Genomic DNA, 13,068 nt, shown 5'->3' with positions numbered 1-13,068 from the left:
CTCTCTTACTAAGAATTCATACATTTATGAAAATTATTATTGTAATAAAGATATCCACTCTAGAATAAAAAACCTTAACTCAGGACAAATGTTACTCCATGGAGAACAAAGCATGTCATTTTACTGTTTTTCTATACCAAATTTTCAATTTCAAATTTTGCAGAAGAAAAAAGTGGAGGAAAGCAAAGCTTTCCAAACTGAAATTGTGTAAAATGGAAATTTCACAGATTTTGTTCTCCATTTCCTCACAAGGAATACCAGTACAGTCAGACTTTACAGAAGAAATAGGGAGGTAGAGATGTAAAGGTTTTATTTATTTGTTTATTTATTTATTTATTTATTTATTCTTTTTAAAACTGGCTTTAATTTTCAGAGTGGATCCTGGTCTGGAATTTTTATTGTTTTCTAACTCACCCCATTTTCCTCCGCCCTTATTTAAAATATAAAAAATAGAGATGGAATACATTTCTGCTCTCACTTAACTGTGACGGAAGTCTTGAATAGTGTAACTCTACCCAGTGAAAACAAGCGTATATGAGATCGGACTTAAAACCTGTTTTTATTGGACATGTACATGGCATGGGAAGAATGCATGCAAACCAGCACATTGCTGTCACTCCAGCTTTGGGTGGAGCAAACACACTGTCGCCTTCATGATCTTACATAATTGTCAACAGGGCCTTCCTTTTTCAAATCCCATGAATCTCTCTCAATCTATGAGACTGTGTAAATGCCACAGAAATCTCATTCCTGACTTTTGATCAATACCAGGTAAGAGATTTGAGCCTGTTCTTTTTTTTTTTTTTTTTTTGGTGAGAATCAGATGGGTTTCTCTCAATCATAATCACAGATGCAGTGTACTCAATGCTAAAATTACAGTAAATCTCAGGGGGGATGAGAGAAGTTACTGAATGCTTATGAATTAGTTATGGTGTCTGGACGCAGCAGGTGTGAAGAGTTTGCCAGCTAATGGCTAGAGGAATTCATTCTGATGTTGTTTCTAAATCTTGCGCTGCATTCACAGGCTGTGAGAATAAATCATTACATAAATATCTAACACCTCACATGTGCACATGATTGTTTTTATTCCTAATGCTTCAGGCATGGGGAACACTCGTGTGATTATATGCTGTGCTTCACTGAGGGGAGAAGAGGAGCTCAGTGAATTTGCCCTTGCACAGGAGTCCTTGGCAGAACAAGAGGCTGAGCCCAGTTTCCTGCACCCGGTCTGGTGTTGCAATCTCATGACCAGTGTGCTTCTCTGCAGATACTTCCCTTGCATCACTCCTACAGTGGGAATTATTCTGAAGATTTGAATGTAGCTCCCCAGTTCTGGGACTGTCATATAGGTGTCAATATACAGCTTGACATGCATTACCGTAGAGACCTGCACACCTACTTGCTTGACAGACACCTCAGAGATTCAGTCAGTCCTGGAAATTTAACCTTGCCATTCTTCCATGGATGAGAGGTGTGAGAGAAGCAATTGTACAGGTGTGACAGAAAAGAATGAAGCAGGCTCTCTCCTCAGGTAGTGTAATGTGAGCAGTTGTGGTAATTTACAGACATTTTAATCCCTTGCTGTTAATATGGTTTTGGACTGAAAGGATGAAAGATCTCCTGTTTCCTAGAGGTTGTAAGCCTAATCTCCAAAGAAGAAATTTATCCACAGCAGACAATAAGAGTAATTTAGATATTGATACCAACTTTTATCTCCCTTGTGCTTTGCAAGCTTTTATCTTAAAAAGCTTCTGAAATTTAGCAAGACGTCAAAAGAGCAGTAGCAATTTAAATTATGGTGTAGGAGCATGACAGCTCTGAAGACAGCCACAGTAAGCTCTTACTCCTATAAAAAGCATGGCAGAATATTAATCATTCTTGCAAACTGGAGTTGAGTACTTCAGACCAGTGGTATTAACCTCCAAAAGGTGAATGTTGACAGGTGTTTTCTCAGGTCCTGTTCCTCATCTCCACTGCATCAGTCTCTCCCTTAGAACACTGTATTAGAGCTGTGAGCTGTAAACATGTCATGAGCATAACATAACACCATATTACATGTAACATTTTGGAGCGTGAGCATGTCTTAACATACCACGTGAAGTTCTCATGGGGCAGCACTAGCAGGTTTAGCACATTTTCTTCATCCTCATTTCTCTTGTTTCCACAGATTTTTTTCAAAAATCTGAAATAGTAGATCACTTAAGTGAAATATGTGTCCCAGGTCTTTTGGATTTTTCTTAACCCTGTGTCTTTGGATAGCTGCAGCACTTGTGGTTTTTCTTTTTTAAACTAGGTTGCATTTCTATGGGGTGAAACACCTGTTTATTCAAGTGGGTGAACCAAGAGCGAGCATAACCCGCGGATGAGGCAGAGTTGTTTGCAAGAGCAAAGGAACTTTTAACTACCGTACATCTACAAGCCTGAAGACTCAGAGCGCCAATATAATGTTTTCGTATTTACCTAAAATAATGGCTACGTGATCTTTTGCAAGCAGATGTGAGCTTACTCTGTCTTTGCTCTGAGCTGACTAGAAGCCATAGAGCAAACTAGTATGGCACTAGGCCTAAACTAATATACCCTGCTCCTCAGCTGAACTTTATTAGCTTGGGCTTGGTGCCCTACTAACCACAGCTGTGGGATTCTTGTCAGCTAGATTATAGGCAGAACAAGCTCATGTCTCTTTATAGGTAGCACTATAGGGTTTTAGTTCTTGTGAATAATGCTAGCCTTAAAAGACTGAATGTTTCTTCTTTTGCTTCCTAGAACAAGCTATGAAGTGAGTTGCCTGCTCTTCTACCTCCATCCCATCTATCAGCAAGCCTAAGGTGTTTTTCAGTCTTTGTGCTCTTTGTTTTGCCATCAGAAAGTCATTCTTTATGCTATTAAATAGTTTTTTTCCCTTTCCTTTGTGCTCCTTTTGTATTTAAAGAGACAGTGATTTTTCTAGCTCCAGCTTTTTCTTTTTTTAATTTCTTTTTCATTCCTGCAACAAAACAAAACAACTGTAGAAGATTATCAAAGAGCAGCTGAGGAAAGACTTGGGAATTCATGTGGAAGAAACTGATGTTCCTTTGAAACTTCTTCAAATTACTTAATCTAGATCTCTAATCTAGAAGTTGGCTTGATTGTAAGTAGAGCTTCTTAGGAATTTTCCTTTTGAAAACACACTACTGGAAACGGCCTGCTTGTTAAAAGCTGGGTTTGATTTTAACAGAAAAGAAGATTAAACGTTAGTTTTGTTGAATGTAGCGGAGTAGAGAGAGGAGAGACAAAATCTAACCTGCTTAGCTATTGGTAGCTTGTGGTCTTGGGGAAAATAGTCCTTCTTCAGGATCTGGTTCAATACAGTTCAAATGAAGTTGGATGGAAAACTTCAGTGAAGGTGAGAACCGATCTGCCTCTGAAAATCATAAGCACTTTTTTTTTTTATCCTTTGTGGTGTTTGATTTTGTGAGTCGTTACAGGGTCCATGGTTCATAGATTCATAGTGCTTAAGAGTAAGGGGATATACTGCTTACTGAACTGTTGGGCTTAAGTGGATTCTCCTCTCCCCTTTTTTCAGTTTCCACTTCTTCACACCCAAACACCCGCTACTGTTGAAATGGGTGCTTACCTCCTACTGCTAATCTTGAGTTTGATGAACTGGATTTTTCATAGCAAAACTTGCAATGAGTTCTTGACAGTTCTTTCTTCCTGTTTAGAGTTGCTCAAACATTTCTCTAAGCTTTCTAACTTCGAGCAAGGTGAAGGTATGAAAAGAATAATCTGTACTTTTTTTTTTCTTCCAGACTTTAACGAAAACTAGATAGAACAGGAACATGCAGAAATAAAAATTGGTTAAAAAAAAGTTCGGTTTAAAATGCTCTATTCTCTTTTTTTTTTCCAGAAGTTTGATTTGTGTGTGACCAATATTTGTAAACTTATCATTTTACATAAACTACTATCAGTTTACAGACACCTCTGCAACAGCAAAAAACTGTCTCCAAAATTCACTGATCATCTTATCACTGAGAAAATACTCTTTTTTTTTTCTTGCTCACAAATAAAAAATGGCAAAAGCTTGTCTTCCACCTTTCCACTTTTCTGTAAAGTCATGGGATCTCCTGTTCTTTCTTGGGGCAGAATCCAGTCCTCAATGTGGAGATACGGTATAAGTTGCAGTTATGAGCTGTATGACTGTTGGATGCTATTGTGCACCAGATCAGTGAGAAAGAGGAACTGAGAATTTTGGATGCTGTCTGATACCTTGCTATTGATACTCTTTATACTGTTGTGAAGGAAATATTCCTATGGTGTATTGGAGAGTGGTGCAGTCAGAATACCTTCTCCTTTGCTGTAGAGTGGTAGCTCAGGATGAGATTGCCTTGAAACAAACAGATGTTGTTTACCATTGTAAGTGTTATTTTACTTGACTTGTATATTCATTTTTTTGTGCTAGTAGAAAGGATTTCATGACACTGGAATAGGATGGTATTTAGAAGACCACGTTTTCTGCTCACATAGATGGTATAATGATTTGCAGTGAACAACTCTGGAATTTCTAACACCTGTTTTTTATAATCCCATAGAGAAAAAGATGGATGTATTTTTATTGCTTATCCTTTGGGGGTGGGGGAGATGGAGGCCCACATAGCAGTGAGGAAAAAGCATATTCAAGGAGTTGGGAAAGCGGCTCCTTTATCTATGAAGGGCTGAAAACGTGTCTTGTAACAATGCAAGATTATACTTCCCAGGCAAATGAATATATACACTTTTCTGTTTCTTCTGGACAGATATTTTATATTTTGAATGTGCTTCATTAAAGTGGGAAAGAGGTGTTGAAATCCTATTATTATTTATTTATTTATTTAGTGGGATTTTTTTTTGAAATTCTCTATTTTCTACATGATTTTAATGTTACTCAGCTATGGGAAATAATTAGATGCGTCTAGATATACCATTTTCTTTCTCCCTTTAAGGAGCTCATTAAGTTTCTGTCACTTGCTGCTTTCATGTTCTGCTCCACTGTAGTCACCTCCATAGCAATGGAAAATAAAATCACAAACAATTTATAATTTCAAATGGAGGAAGGTTCTGATTCAATAGAATGTTAAGGGGAGCGTGACTTGGGTATCTGACAGGGGACAGAAGTAGCAACATATACCAGAGATAAACTGAGAACCAGGTTCTTCACAATCTGCTCAGAGGTGATTCCTACTTCTGCACCATTTTTTCTTCTTCCCATGCTCCCTGGGTGAGATAGAAGACCAAACCAAAGATTGGTTTGAGAATATATTAAATTTAAAAGGAACATTAAGTGTAAGGCTAGCAGTCTTGGGCCTATTTGAAGTGCTGGGCTGGGATTGAGGCTCTTAGCTTGGTTCCATAAGTGCTACAGTCCCATCCTGTGTCAGTGTTCTCATGATGTAGTTGAAATTAATGAAAACTGACTGGGTGAGAGAAATTCCATCTCTGTGGAAAAACTGCAGTACTAAAAGTTTAGTTTCATTTGTTCTCTACTAGAATAAAACAGGCACTTAAAGGTACTCCTGGGGAAAAACCCTGAATTACTTTAATCTGAGTCTTGAAAACTCTCAGCGAGCCTTGAATCTGTGATTTCTTTACTCTGAAATGTGTCTTGATAGGTCAGTTGGTTTGAGTAGCAGGAGATGGTCTTGTTCCATCTTGAAGAATGATGATTTCTGGCTCTTGCCTCTGTGAATACACTCTTTTAAACAGGAGATGGCTTTTAATTTTTTTCTATTATTAAAAATATTTGACCTCTCTCAAGTCATTTCATGGGACAGTTTAAATTAATAAAGAACCAAGCACATGCCAAACTTGCTCAATAGCTTCTTTGTTCTGAAAATAACTGTAAAATGTCTAATAATTGACCAAACTTATATGAAGCGCTGTGTTACAGGGTCAGGATAATACACACATATACATGAACCAGAGAGATGTTTTTTCCATCTACCTTGCCTTTGATCACAGGTGTGTTCTGTCATTCCACTTCAGTAACCAAACAGATTAGCCCCTAAAATGAAAAATAGCTTGAAAGTTGATATAAAAGACCTAGTGTCCAGGCCAAAATTAAAGGAGAAGGGAGACAAGTAGTTATAAATTACTCTGGCTTAATATTGTGACACTGGCGGCACAATTTTCTACAAAGGAGATAATCTTTCCTCATTATTCAACTGCCCAATGAGGTGCACATTTTTTGCCAGAAGTAGGACAAGTCACTATAAAGAACATGTCAAGTTATAGTCTGCCAAATTAAACAAAAGCAAAAAGAAAAATATCTACTAACTGGATATCTGCAGTATGGTGACAGCTGGGTCACCTCTGTAGGCAAAGAATCTAGATTTGTGAATATTACTCAATTTTTCTTTAAGAAAAGTTAAGACAACACCCTGTCTCACCCTGAGATCACTGACCTCTGTTCTGCTGGCGGTTTCAGGGAATAGTAATCACCCAGACATTGTGTGGGTTTGCTTTCCTTCTTCTCCTGGAGGAATGGAGGGTGTTGTTGACAGCCAGCCTAGAGCCCTCCAGTCTGCCTTCTGCACCTCTCCCATGCACTGTGAGTATTGGAACTGAGTTTTTCACTTATGGTGGGATGAACATATGAGGCAAGAAGATCCTGAACTTACCACACTTTTTCCCCCTCCTTTTTCATACAGCCACTTATGAAATGGCTGTTTTAACATTTATTCATCTTAGACGAGAGCTGTAAAAAAGCGGTGAGTGGGTTGGCAGACTGACCCTGAGTATATGTATTGTTCTGAAACACCTGTTAAAGAGTTCTAGCTGATGGCAGGATTGTGTCTTATCGGCATAAAAAATAAATATGACAGTATTTGTATCAAATGCACAGCAGCAGTATGTACAGAGAATAGCAATTGAACAACTAATGTGACTTTTGATATTCTCCACTGGGGTCTTTTCTACTGGTCTCAGAATACTTATGGTTTGTTTGTGTATTCTGGGCTTTAGAAATTTTCCTAAGCTAATGCTCACTGATGTGGCTATTTTAATTGAGACTGTATGCAGTGACTTGTGTTACAATACGCAAGCATTGCTAGAAATCTAAAAGGAACTTCTTGAAGCCTAGGGGTTGCTTGAAGAGCTAAAATGTACTGGCTGAGACTATTGTCAAATTGAGTTTGAAACCATTTCTAGATGCTATTGTTTGTGCTTTTCAAATTGGGTTTTGTTAAAAAATGTGCTAAAATTTTGATAAATTAAAGTAGTTCTATAATATATGAAAAGATGACAAAACACTTTCCTGTTTGTCTGTATTTTGTGGGTCAGCATTGGTGCCTAAATTATAGTGTGCACTGTAAATCTCAAGGCAAACACTGGGATCAGTGTGATTTACTTAGTTGCAAACTGTCAAACTCTCCCACCTTTATATACAGTACAGGCTTTGCATATTCAGAGAAACCAGCTAGCTGCAATTCACTGTTTGCAGAAAGCAATGGTAAATCAACTTTTCAGCAAGACTAGTCCATAAATCAATGAACAGTATATTCCTTTGAGATGCTCAAACCTGCACAGGAAAGCCACTCTAAAGCCAGATTAACGGGAATCCTGATTTATGGTTGAATCAAACAGCCAAAGTCTATTTTCAGAAATCTGAAATACTAGACTTATAGAACTTATCTAGGTGACAATCTTATGGCTTGCCACTGCTGCTGTTTATTCATTTCTTGTAGATATGTAGGGGCTGAAAATATGCATTGCCATGTATATGTATATATATATTCTACGCTTGTAGGGGGCTGCTGCCATTAAACTGTAAGATACAACACCATACCTGGTACTGTAAAGGTATGCATCATTGCTCTTTTCCTTCGCTTCATCCTTTTGCTGTCATTTTTATCCCTATTATCTACTGTAGTCAATTGCTGAGCATCAAGCCTGGGACCCTTTACAAAGAAGCAGGTGATGCAGCCCTTCAGCTGGACTAAGGAACCAGTACCACTGTAGTCAGCAAATCTTATTTCCCCTTGTTGATGTGGCTGAAAGTACAAGGTATATTGTTATTGCTACGTGACCTGGCTGTCACGACTGACCATTTCACCATCCTGTGCTTCCTGCTAATCAGCTAGTGGAGAGCTGCACCGGGACTGATAACAATGTAAACAGTGTGGAGGCAAATTAAGAAGTGCTTTGAACAGACCGCATGAATGAAAATATACTGCGTTTAATTGGCAGACTCTAGTCATAGATGTGGAGGTGATGGTCAAGTTTCAGTTGGGATAAAAATACTTTTACAACAATAATACAGCTCTGAATGACATTTAAAAAAAAAAGTACCTCCCCTTAGCTGGACAGCAGTGGTAAGTTCCCTTGCATTCCAGAGGCTAACTCACGGGGAAGATAACTTCATTTTCAGAATGCCATATGTTATATATTCCTAAGATAAATATTCCTACTCCCATTTTTTTCAGCACTTAGCTTCTCTCTGTAAAACTACCGAATTTAAGCTTCAGAGGCTGGGGGTGAGCACAGGTTGTATGATTAGCTACAACCTAGGAGGGCAGCAGGTGCCTGTCTCCACTCTGTGACAGAGGTTGTGTTGAAGTGCACTGCAGCACCCTGGTCCGAAGCATCTGGTCTGCTGATGATTTCTATAGCAGTGGCCTTACTGGTAGCATTTTTTCAAGACAGGAGCACCAAAGGTGATGCTTGTTGTGACTCACAGAACAGGAACCAGGTATGTACAACTGAAAGCATCCCTGATATAAAAACAAATAAACAAAAAAATCTAAAAGTCAAAAGCAAAACTTTGCTAATGCTACAGGAAATTATCAATAACAAATACAAAGACTGATGTAAAGGGACATTATAATGGTTTGTCCTTGATTAAAAATAATTCAGCTGTTTGAATTGTGCATAAACTGAACCAACAACACAAGGAATTACTAAAAGTAGTGTATCTCCAAGACTTAAGATACCTTTTGCCAATTTTGTGATAAGATTAGCCGTATGTTTCAGTATTAGAAGACTATATCATATTAAAGACAAAGTTGTTAACTTTTATAAGACTTTTTTTTCCCTTCTAAAGCAGAAAAATCAAAAGAGTGCAAACCTTTTCAAAGCAAATAAAAATGACTTATGTTTTTTTTTCTCTGCATATTTTTACCAACTTGGAGGTAGCTTGTCTTTTAATTTATTTTAGTACCTTCTTGCTACTATTGAGCAAAAATGTTTGTTTCTTTTTGATGTGAAGCTGGTGTGTAGCCCTGCTTTTTTACTAGCTAGAAATTCTGATTTGGGACTTTGCCACCTTCATATTTACTTAAACAGCCCTAGGCTGCAGGATGAGTTCCTCTGTCTAGACTTATAGCCTTAACCTCCCAGGGACTGACTTTAGAGGAAGCCTCTATACCTGGCATGTACATTCCTTTAGTCTTTAGAAACCTAAAATTATCTTATTTTTCTGTTCTGTTGTCATTTCTCATTTTTCCAGGTATTTGTTTATCTCTATTTATTTTTAGCTGCCAAGGTTTCACTTTTCCTCAGGGAGGGAAGAGGAAAGCTTTCTGGGCCTGCCTGTTAATAGATATAGCCACTATTTTTTTTTTTTCTCAGAAGCGTGCAAGCTGGTAAATCCGCTTACTAAGGCGTCTCACTTCAAGGCATACAGTACAGACTGTCTCCTTTCATCATGGTCTGACCTTTTCAGGAGGAGGGAAGAGCTGCCTTGTCCAGGTGAAGCACTTGTAATCAGTGGGCTGAATCTTTTATTGGCATTTTAAATGTAAATGCTATCTGACTTAGAGTTGTCTAAGTGAGGTGTCCATGCGGTTGAATGTATTGTCCTTTGCTGTCAGTTCTCAGTTTTAAGGGGATGTCCTGCTGAGGTACTTCTCACGATGCTGGATACAGGGTTTAATCCTTCTCATTGCTTTATAAAAAGTCTCCCTGAGTTCAGTTGGACTGTGTCTTAAGTGGAGGGAGGGCTGGAGTAAAGACCCTACAGGATATGACCCTTTCCTTCTGTTCATGCCGTTCCTTTTTTCCTTTCCTCTTTAGTAAGTGCCCATCAGTGCTAGGAGGCAGCGCAACTGACATATCCACAAAGCTGATTCACTTTTTCTGATGGTTCAGTAAACCATGAAGTTTGCTGCTCAGACTGTTTCTTGTAAAAGCACAGTGATGTGGCACAAATCTATTTGCCTGGCTGAAGGCAGGTGGAAGGAAAGTGGTGGGAAAAGCCTGTAGCTAGGCAGTTTTTTTTTTTTAAGGGGATGGGGGTTTCACTTCTCAAGATTTTAATGTTTTCAGACAGTATAAATATCTTGTGAAAATTAAGAGTATATTTTGTAAATTTATCTCCTGGTTGTCATGTGCACATTTTATTAGAAGCATCCTTTGACATCTTCAGGTTAATTTTTATAATTGTTTTTCTGTATAGCTTTTCTTTCTCTGCCATATTCTCTGTTACTCTTGCCAGCTTGAAAATCCCTTCTCTTTTTATTTAGATCTTGCAGAGTGGTGGGCTATCTTTGTTGTGAAGCCAAAATGCAAATGTCTTGCTGCCACTTCAATTTCTTGGCTTGAAGTGGACCATGATTTGATACAAACCAGACATACGTGGGGAAATACGAGTACAGAGGGTATTAATTAAGCTCTTGAGTGCTGCTCCTGATGATATACAGTAAATAACTGCACCTGACACCTATTGAGCACCTAAAACTGCACTAATTCTTGCACACGTAAATCCTATGCCTTGTGTGCAAAATGCATGTTGGTGGGTGAACTGGCTGCAACGCAGTGGCTGTATTGCTGTCCTACCTGATCAACACCAGCATTACATACATCTGTCAGAACCACTGTCCACTCAGACGTGTTATGGAAGAAATATATGTGCTTAAGCAAGTCTGTGCTTTCCAAAATGTTGAGTTGGTGGTTGTCTAACAGCATTAGGAAGCTCATCGAGTAGCTTGTAATAATGTTTGAAAACCTGGGCCAATCTTTGATGCTGGCAACTGCGCCTAGGTTATTTACAGTGCTTGGTGTTTAACTTTTTCTGATAGAAAAAGGAAGGAAGCAGTCTGAATAAATGTGACACTCCCTTATTACTGTAACTTGGAAATTAATTTATGGTTCACTGTAAAGTCTTTCATAGTCACTGCTATTGAATGCCAAAATCTTCAAAGGATAGGCTAGTAAGGTCATGATGTTTTTAAGGAGCCTTAGTTATACAACATCCAGTTAAATTCCCAGCAGGATTTCCAAAAAGCTTAGGTACCAAATTCCCTCTGGAGTGTAATGGGATTTCGATAAGCATTAGAAGAGTTTATTCTTCGATTATTTGATTCTGCAGTATTTGTAAGTGGAGGGCTGGGTAGCAGGGCCTTGTAATACTGGACTGTGCAAACACAAAGGGACGGAGTCCTTCTTTGCTGTCACAGTAATTGAGCTACTCGGAGAATGGGTGAAGAAAGGCACAGAAAAGGAAACAAGTTGCCTGGAGTGTGGCTGATCCTCTAGCAGAGCCTGGTTCACTTCTCCATGGCCTTGACAGTGGCTTCTGGCAGGTCTAAAGGCTCTGCAGATATTTTGCTGCTTCAGCCTAGCCCATGGGGACTGAGAAGAGCAGTGCCTTTTGACGTTGTTTACCTTGGCTATTAAAGGTATAACCTGGGCCATAATTAGATTAAAATTGTTTTTTCCCTCTTTGGTGCTTAGTGTTTCAGCCAGGCTCATAAGACAGACAGGCCGCTTTGTTCTGTTGCTCTGTACTAGGTGACCAGACAGCACGGTGATCTGAAGCCAGCATGCCTGTTTTCTTGGTGACCATGAGGCAGTGGAGGAGCTGCCATCAGAGGAGGCTAGCAGGAGGCCTCAGCCATCCTCCTGAGTGCTCCACTGCGGAGGAGCTGTGGCTGGTGCATTGTCTCGGGCACTACAGGCCTGTGCCATGCAGGTCACTCCAGCTGTTGCATCTCAGCTTCTAATTTCAAAGCCTTTAGCTCTCCTGGAAAGGGCGGTCGCTGTTTTGCTTTTGGAGGCTAACAACCGCTACGCTTCCCCAGGAGCTTTGGAGGTCAGGCTTTCATCCGGATGCCTCCCCCACCTCTCTGTTCTGTCCTTCTTTTCCTGGAGATTGTAGAAGGCCATAAAATGCTTTGATAATTAAGCAGGGAAAATTTCCACAACCCATAAAACTTAAAAGGTAATACTAAGCTCAATTTAGCTTTTGAATGCCTTTCAAATAACTTGTATTTAACACATGGTAAAGGTGCTCAGCCAGTGCTCTTGAACAAACAAATCTCTGAGTTTGATTTTAGTGTTTTGTGTCCAGACTGGTTGTAGCTGCTCTAAGAGCATTCCTTGGTTCAGGTTTCCGTCATAAACTGCAATATGGGAACTGGCGGAGGCAAAATAAAGATCTGACCTGAAACTTTGTCCAAACCACGGACTGGACATAAATTATTCTTTTGAAACTTGAAATCATTTTTGCTGGTTTGTATAATCTTTCTCAGCCAGCACTGTGACAAACTTGGTAAAGGCTGGCACTTGCAGCAGACTTGAAGAGAGATTTGCAAGCCTGGAAATATTTGGAGAATGACCTGAAGTGTGTTTTGAGATGACAGGAGGATTTTGGTAGAAACACTGTCAGAATAGTTTGTGCAAAACTTGCAAGAAAACATTAAAAGAAGTCAGTGGTATCTTCTTCAAAATTTTGAATGCAGGACAAACTCCTGCAGAGGGTGGACTCTTTCAGATTTAAACCACTATGTTTCACATACCCCTGTCAAGGGAGGAAATGACCATCCTTAAAAATGATTTTATGTCTAGACTGTAGCTGAATGGCAAGTTGATCTTAACTTCTTTCTGTCCCATCATATTTTATGGGTAAGGTAAGGCATTTGATACATTCCACATTACGTGGGCCCATGACCATGACTCCATGTGTTGGAGTACCTGCACAGGATGAAACCAGCGTGAGCGGTTGCTGCCCCAGGGCCAATGGGGCCTAGCAGAGCTGGCTGAGGAAGCCCTAGAGAGGTAGAAGGAGCTTCAGACATTTGTCTTTCTCCTTCTGTATGCTGAACAGTAGTGAGAACAGCA

General features: G+C 39.3%; 2 long non-coding RNA genes across 9 annotated transcripts; one reads left to right on the top strand and one right to left on the bottom strand.

Annotated features, from left to right (window-relative positions):
* Positions 1-1,160: 1,160 nt before the first annotated feature.
* On the bottom strand, positions 1,161-2,189 carry LOC308188892. Its single transcript, XR_013945848.1, has 2 exons — positions 2,093-2,189; positions 1,161-2,016 (listed from the first exon to the last, which is right to left on the bottom strand). It is a non-coding gene; the product is annotated as an uncharacterized lncRNA (long non-coding RNA).
* Positions 2,190-2,633: 444 nt separating this feature from the next.
* LOC308188891 lies at positions 2,634-12,052 on the top strand. Of its 8 annotated transcripts, XR_013945842.1 has the most exons (8): positions 2,656-2,825; positions 3,009-3,127; positions 3,250-3,382; positions 6,440-6,562; positions 7,760-7,812; positions 8,652-8,701; positions 9,580-9,699; positions 11,740-12,052. It is a non-coding gene; the product is annotated as an uncharacterized lncRNA (long non-coding RNA). The 8 variants fall into 8 exon arrangements; XR_013945840.1 differs by lacking the exon at positions 3,250-3,382 and having other exon boundaries at positions 2,634-2,776; XR_013945843.1 differs by lacking the exon at positions 3,250-3,382 and having other exon boundaries at positions 2,669-2,825; positions 8,556-8,701.
* The last annotated feature ends 1,016 nt before the right edge of the window (positions 12,053-13,068 follow it).

This window comes from Anser brachyrhynchus (genome assembly GCF_964034855.1).
Source record: "Anser brachyrhynchus genome assembly, chromosome: 2".
In the NCBI taxonomy this organism is placed as follows: domain Eukaryota; kingdom Metazoa; phylum Chordata; class Aves; order Anseriformes; family Anatidae; genus Anser; species Anser brachyrhynchus.
The sequence above is the reverse complement of the archived record's forward strand: the minus strand, read 5'-3'. Positions and strand labels throughout refer to the sequence as shown.